The sequence below is a fragment of the Apium graveolens genome, chromosome 3 (assembly GCF_009905375.1).
Source record: "Apium graveolens cultivar Ventura chromosome 3, ASM990537v1, whole genome shotgun sequence".
Lineage (NCBI taxonomy): Eukaryota > Viridiplantae > Streptophyta > Magnoliopsida > Apiales > Apiaceae > Apium > Apium graveolens.
The window spans coordinates 275,284,176-275,291,772 of record NC_133649.1 but is presented as its reverse complement, the minus strand read 5'-3'; the positions used below and the strand labels follow the sequence as shown (position 1 = coordinate 275,291,772).

At 41.4% G+C, this 7,597-nt stretch overlaps 1 non-coding gene across 1 annotated transcript; it reads left to right on the top strand.

The window, feature by feature from the left end:
* The first annotated feature begins 6,911 nt into the window (after window positions 1–6,911).
* On the top strand, window positions 6,912–7,018 carry LOC141716362 (small nucleolar RNA R71). Its single transcript, XR_012573074.1, has one exon. It is a non-coding gene; the product is annotated as a small nucleolar RNA R71 (small nucleolar RNA).
* Window positions 7,019–7,597: the final 579 nt, after the last annotated feature.

Sequence of the window (7,597 nt, the reverse complement as noted above, 5' to 3'; positions counted from 1 at the left end):
GGTAGTAGAAATAAATAATAATAAAACTATTTTATCATTATTTATATAAATTCTCTAATTTATTAAATATGATTAATTAATTAATCACATTTATTCTACATCGTGAGGGATACTTCTCAGCATATCGCGACTATCCGGATAATACGAATTCACTGCTTAGAATACCAAGAACCTATTCAGGGACTAGTTACCGTACAATAAACTCCTTCTACCCTACAATGTCCCGATTAAATACAAGGCATGGATCTCGTGTCAAGCCTATCTAATTTAATCACTTGCTTACCATTTACTATGCTTAGTTTTATGCAAATTAGAAACCCTTTTCTAATTTCATTCGCTCTGGCCAGAGATTCCTGAACTAGCATAAGTGGATCAGCCTTGAACATTCGCTTCCTTCACTGGAAGGGGTAGATCCTTTATTGATCATACACTATCTTCATGTACACATTTCTATACCCAGTAGAGCCCTAATAATTGTCCCTGGAGACTAAGAACTAAACCAAAGCATAGTTCAGTGTACACAAGATGACTATGATGACCTCAAGTCTAAGGATACTTGTACAACTATCACTATGTGAACAACTGTTGACACGTGAGTGAACTCCATCAGTTGTTCAGCTGTGCGAGTCATGTTCAGTGAACTTATTCTATAATAAGCACCTACATACTAGCTATAGTGTCACCACACAAATGTCTATGAGAACAGACATCCTTCATAATGAAGCAAGCATAGTATGTACCGATCTCTGCGGATTATTAATTACCAGTTAGTAATCATACGACCAGGAACTATTTAAGTTTAGAGTTATCATCTTTTAGGTCTCACTATTATGATCTCATCATAATCCATAAAAAGCTTTACTCTAAACTATGGTATATCTTATTTAAACACTTAAATAGATAAAGCCCGTAATAAAAACAAAACAAGTCTTTTATTAATATCAATGAAATCAAAACAGATTACACAGGAAGTTATTCCTAAATCCTAATACATGATTGGACTTAGGACATATTCCTTTCAATATCACCATCCCCAAATTAATGTAATCACCCTGTAGAATACCCCAAAGCAAACGAGCACGCTCCACCGTAATCTCATGCACATGCGAAGATGGCATGATGTTAGCATAAATAAATGAGTTCCAAGCCCGTGCATACATGTTCATGCATAAAGCAGGGAACGTGGAGTAATCAGTAGTGCCCCTCTTGAACTTCCAATGAGTCTTAGGCACACAGAGAGTAGCAACGATGAGATCGAAATCGAAGTCCTCAGGAGTCTTATCGTTCCAAGTGACCTGGCCCACCTTCCTTACAGGCTGCTCAATCACTGTCCTGATAGCCTCGGCACTTTACTCAATAGTCATCCTTCTCACCACCGTGAACCATTCTTCTCCGCCTTAGCATTGACGTAGAACTCCCGTCCAACACTCATGGGCACAGCAGCGGGAGCCTCACAAAAAGGAACCCAGCCCATCTCCAAAATCATCTCCAACAGCTTACCATCGTTCCCTTATGGTAGAAATCCTCTATCCTTAGCAATAGGCTTCGAGAGAATCCTCGTGTACTCCTCCTCAGTCTCAGGATTAGAGAACCTGGGCCTCACACCACTCACAGTAGAAGAATCGGTGGCGCTGCTTCCAATTTGAGTTCTCTATCTTTTGGGTGCCATCGGGATTGAAAAAGAAAGAATAAAAGCTTAAGTGTTTAGAGAGAATTTGTGTTGAGAGTTTGTGGATTGGTGGAGAAGTTGTATGCAAGTGTATATATTTATAGGTGGAGGGGTGTGAATCTGATAAGGAATAGAAGTGGGAATTTATTATGGGAATCGTGGGAATAATGTAATTGATTAGGAGAGGGAATTATGGGATGTGGAAGAGTAAAAATCGGGTTAGAATTGATTTTAGAATTAAAATCCTGATTTTCTCTAATAAATTGCTATTTTTATTTTTTTCGGAACAGGGACCCAGCGCGGCCGCGCACTAGGACAGCGCGGGCGCGTTCTAACTCTGGAGCGGCCGCGCGTTTGGCCAGCGCGAACGCGCCCAACTTCTGTACTTGGCCCTAAAGTTTTTTCTTTTTCTATTTTTTTTGTGTTTTTCTCTTTTCTACTTGCTTACTCTACCTACTAATGTACAACACACTTGGGTTGCCTCCCAAGAAGCGCTTCTTTTACGTTGCTAGCTCGACATAGAATCTCGAGATCAAGTAGACAATAAAATGGCAGTAACCACCTCGCGGTTTGCCGTATCACCATAATAATGCTTCAACCTTTGACCATTTATCTTGAATGCTTGGCCCGGATCATTCTCAAAAATTTCCACCGCTCCATGTGGAAACACAGTTTTGATTATGAAGGGCCCTGACCATCTTGACTTCAACTTTCCAGGTCAAAGACGGAGACGAGAGTTGAATAAAAGAACTTGTTGCCCTGGCACAAATTTCTAGAGCACTAGACCCTGATCGTGCCACCTCTTGACTTTCTCCTTATACATCTTGTTGTTCTCATAAGCTTGAAGTCGAAACTCGTCAAGTTCATTCAATTGAAGCATCCTCTTCTTTCCAGCCGCATCCAAATCCAGATTTAATTTCTTCAAAGCCCAATAAGCTTTATGCTCGAGCTCCACAAGCAAATGACACCCCTTACCATAAACCAACTGAAATGACGACATTCCCAATGGAGTCTTATATGTTGTTCTATATGCACAAACAGCTTCATCAAGCTTCAAAGACCAATCCTTCCTTGATGGACATACCACTTTCTCCAAAATACGCTTGATCTCCCTGTTAGATACCTCAGCTTGACCATTTGTCTGAGGATGATAAACCGTAGCAATGCGATGATTCATATTATACATTTTCATCATTGCAGTGAACTTGCAGTTGCAAAGCGACCCCTCATCACTGATTATGACTCTTGGAGTACCAAACCTTGTGAATATCTACTTGTGAAGAAAATTAAGCATGACTTTCGCATCATTTGTTGGCAACGCCGTAACTTGAACCCATTTCGACACATAATCAATTGCCAACAAGATATACTAATTGTTACAAGATGAGACAAATGGCCCCATGAAGTCAATTCCCCAAATATCGAAGACCTCAACCTCGAGAAGCACATTAAGAAGCATCCCATCCTTCTTAGACATATTACCCACCCATTGACATCGATCACATTTCAAAACGAACTGATGAGCATCTTTAAACAATATTGACCAAAAGAACCCTGCTTGAAGAACACGAGCTGCTATCTTTTCTCCACCATAATGTCCTCCATAAGCCGTTGAGTGGCAATCTCGCAAGATCCCCCCCCCCCCGTTTCGCTGTAAGGAATACATCTCCTGATGATTTGGTCAGCTTCTTGGTGAAAAATAAACGGCTCATCCCACATATATCACTTCACTTCATGAAGAAACTTCTTCCTTTGAGCATAAGATAAATCGGGAGGTATGATGTTACTCACAAGGTAGTTCACAATGTCTGTAAACCACGACTCTTCTTCTTGCACTCCAAACAGCTACTCGTCGGGAAAAGACTCATTTATCAAGGTCTTATCCAATGAAGTAGCATTAGAATTCTCTAAACGTGAGAGATGATCAGCAACTTGATTTTCAGTTCCTTTTCTGTCCTTGATCTCTAGTTCAAATTCTTGGAGCAAAAGAACCCATATAATCAATCTAGGATTCGAGTCCTTCTTCAAGACGAGATATCGAATTGCAGTGTGATCAGTGAAAACTGTCACCTTAGTCCCAAGTAAATAAGATCGAAATTTCTCAAAACCATAGACAATAGCCAAAATTTCTTTCTCCGTAGTAGTATAATTCAGTTGAGCACCGTTGAGGGTCTTACTAGCATTGTAGACCACATGAAATATGTTGTTCTTCCTCTTCCCAAGGACTGCTCCAACTGCATAATCACTTGCATCGCACATCATCTCAAAAGGCTCATTTCAATCAGATGCGGTTATGACGGGTGTTGTGATTAAACTCTTCTTCAATGTCTCAAAAGCTGCAAGGCACTCGTCATCAAATTTAAAAGGAACATCTTTCTCTAACAGACTGCACAAAGGCTTTGAAATTTTCGAGAAATCTTTGATGAAACGCCAATAGAAACCCGCATGACCAAGAAAACTGCGAATTCCCTTAACAGAAATAGGTGGAGGAAGATTCTCAATGACCCCCACCTTGGCTTTGTCCACCTCTAGACCTTTATTAGAAACCTTGTGCCCGAGAATTATGCCTTGACGCACCATAAAGTGACATTTCTCCCAATTGATAACCATATTGGTCTCAACGCACCTCTTGAGAATGTGTCCCAGATTCTGCAAGCATTCATCAAAAGAATCGCCAAAGACTGAGAAGTCGTCCATGAACACCTCCATATTTTGGCCAATTATGTCAGAAAAGATGGCCATCATACATCTCTGAAATATGGCTGGTGCACCACACAGACCAAAAGAAACTCGTCTGAAGGCGAAAGTACCAAGTGGACAAGTGAAGGTAGTTTTCTCCTGATCTTATGGAGCGATACAAATGATACTCATGACCATCCAGAAGACAATAATACTCATGACCAGCTAATCTGTCAAACATCTGATCAATAAAGGGCAATGGAAAGTGGTCCTTCATAGTGGCTTTGTTCAGCTTCCTATAGTCCATACAGACTCTCCACCCCGTGACTGTCCGTGTAGGAATAAGCTCATTATTCTCATTTGCTACCAAAGTAATTCCACCTTTCTTTGGTACACATTGAACCGGGCTTACCCATGAACTGTACGAGATAGGATAGATGATCCATGCATCTAGCCACTTTAGAATTTCCTTCTTCACTACTTCCTTCATGATTGGATTAAGTCTTCTTTGCTGCTCGACAGTAGGCTTGCTACCTTCTTCTAGCAGAATTTTATGCATACAGTAAGAAGGGTTGATCTCCTTGATATCCGTTATAGCCCATCCAACTGCCGATCTGAACTCTCTCAGAATTCCCAAAAGCTTTTCCTCATCGCTACCTGAAAGGTCAGATGCAATAATAACAGGCAGAGTAGATGCATTACCTAAAAAAGCATACCTCAAATGTTCAGGTAAAGGCTTAAGCTCAAGATTAGGAGCTTCCTCAATAGAAGGCTTGAGGTGTTTAGGAACTTTGCTCAATTCTTTCATTCCAAGAGATTCAAAAGGCATATCGATCTTCCTCTTCCAGGGAGAAGCATTCAAATATTGCAATTGCTCATCACCTTCACCACCTTCACTGTCTGAATTTCCTAATAAGGCTTTTTCTAAGGCGTCAGACCTTAGCATTTGATCAAGTTCTGATGTGACCACCGAATCAACCAACTTGACTTTTAAGCACTCTTCATTATTAGTAGGAAATTTTATAGCATTGAACACATTGAAAGTCATATCCTGATCCAACACTCGCATTGTAAGCTCACCCTTCTGCACATCAATCAAGGTTCGGCCAGTTGCCAAGAAAGGCCTTCCCAAGATTATGGGAATCTTCTTATCCTCCTCGAAATCAAGAATTACAAAATCAGCAAGAAAGATGAGTTTATCAACCTTGACCAAGACATCCTCCACAATACCTCACGGGTATGTAATAGAATGGTCGGCCAACTGCAAAGTCATATATGTCGGTTTAGGATCATGTAGATCCAACTGCTTGAAGATTGACAAAGGCATCAGATTGATGCTAGCTCCCAAGTCACATAAGCATCTGTCAAAAGACAATTTCCTAATAGTACATGGAATAGTCAAGCTTCCTGGATCTTTAAGCTTCGGAGGCAACTTCTTCTGCAGCACAGCACTGCATTCCTCCGTGAGAGCGACAATCTCTAAATTATCTAGCTTCACTTTCCGAGAGAGAATACCTTTCATAAACTTTGCATAACTAGGCATCTGCTCGAGAGCCTCAGTGAAAGGTATGTTGATATGAAGTTTCTTGAACACCTCCGTAAACTTCTCAAACTGCTTGTCCAGCTTTTTCTTCTGCAGCTGCTTAGGAAAAGGTGGTGGAGGATAGATCTGTTTCTCCCTTGTATTAGCCTCCAGCAGAGTGTGCTCAATAGTAGTCTTCCTTGGTTCCACTTCTTCATCCTGATGCTTGGCTTCTTTCTCAGCCCCAGCTTCTTCGGTCAACTCTTGAGTTTGTTCGGGATTCGCAACCTTCCCAGACCTCAAAGTGATTGCCTTTACCTGCTCCTTAGCGTCCCTCTTTCCTGGAACTTCAGTGTCACTAGGCAATGTACCAGGTTGATGATTTAGCAAGGCATTGGCAATTTGCCCAATTTGATTTTCCAAGGTCTTAATAGAAACAGCTTGACTCTTGCACATGAACTTCAACTCCTCTAATTCAGATTTTTCATTAGCTTGTTGTAGTTGGAGTTGTTGTTTAGGTGCATACTGCGGTTGCTAAAAACCAGGGGGTTGTACTGCTTAGCTGGATACCGTTGATAAGGCTGTTGAACCGCATTATGAGCGTTGCTCCAACTGAAATTAGGATTATTGCGGTTGTTAGGATGATAGGCGGCTGGCACAGGTTGCTGCGATCACTGGAAGTTGCTCACGAACTGAGCTGATTCACTAGAAATTGCGCACTGATCAGTCTCATGGGCACCAACACAAAGCTCACAGACACTAGTGATTTTATTAACTCCATAATTAGCCAAAGTGTCCACCTTCATTGTCAAAGCCTTAAGTTGGGCAGCTATAGCAGTTGTTGCGCCCAACTCCAGAATTCCTGCTACTTTTCCCTGAATCAGTCTCTGGGAAGGATTCTGGTACTCATTAGCAGCCATAAGTTCATAAGCTTCATCGTAGCTCTTAGCCCACAAGGCTCCTCCTGATGCTGCATCAAGCATGGGTCTAGAAGTAGCACCCAATCCATTATAGAAACAGTTGATAATCATCCAATCAGGCATACCATGATGTGGGCACTTCCTTAGCATCTCCTCATATCGATCCCAAGCCTCACACAGAGATTCTCCGGTTTGTTGAGCAAACTGAGTAAGAGCATTCCTGATTGCGGCAGTCTTTGCCATGGGGAAGAATTTAGTGAGAAACTTTTGAGCGAGTTCTTCCCAAGTGGTGATAGAACCTGCTGGTAGAGAGTGTAACCAGCACTTTGCCTTGTCCCTCAAAGAGAATAGAAAGAGACGTAGCTTGATAGCATCTTCAGTCACATCATTGAACTTGAAAATGTCACAGATCTTGATGAAATCCCTGATGTGCATGTTGGGGTCTTCGGTAGGAGAACCCCCAAACTGAACTGAGTTCTGTATCATCTGGATCGTGCTTGACTTGATCTCAAAAGTGTTATCCCTGATGGCTGGTCTAATGATGCTAGACTGAATGTCATTAATCTTAGGCTTAGAATAGTCCATCAAAGCCTTCAGATTTTCTGCTTGATCACCCATAGCTACCACAATTGGCTCTTCAACTTTCTCTTCTTCTTCTACCTTCTTTTCTTCCTCAAAAACTTCCCTACGAACTACCACAACTTCTTCCTCGGCTTTATCCAGTGTTCTCTTACGAGTACGCGAACGCGTATGCATACACCCTCGCTAGATCACCTAAAATAAAACAAGGAAACAAGTAAGTAATAA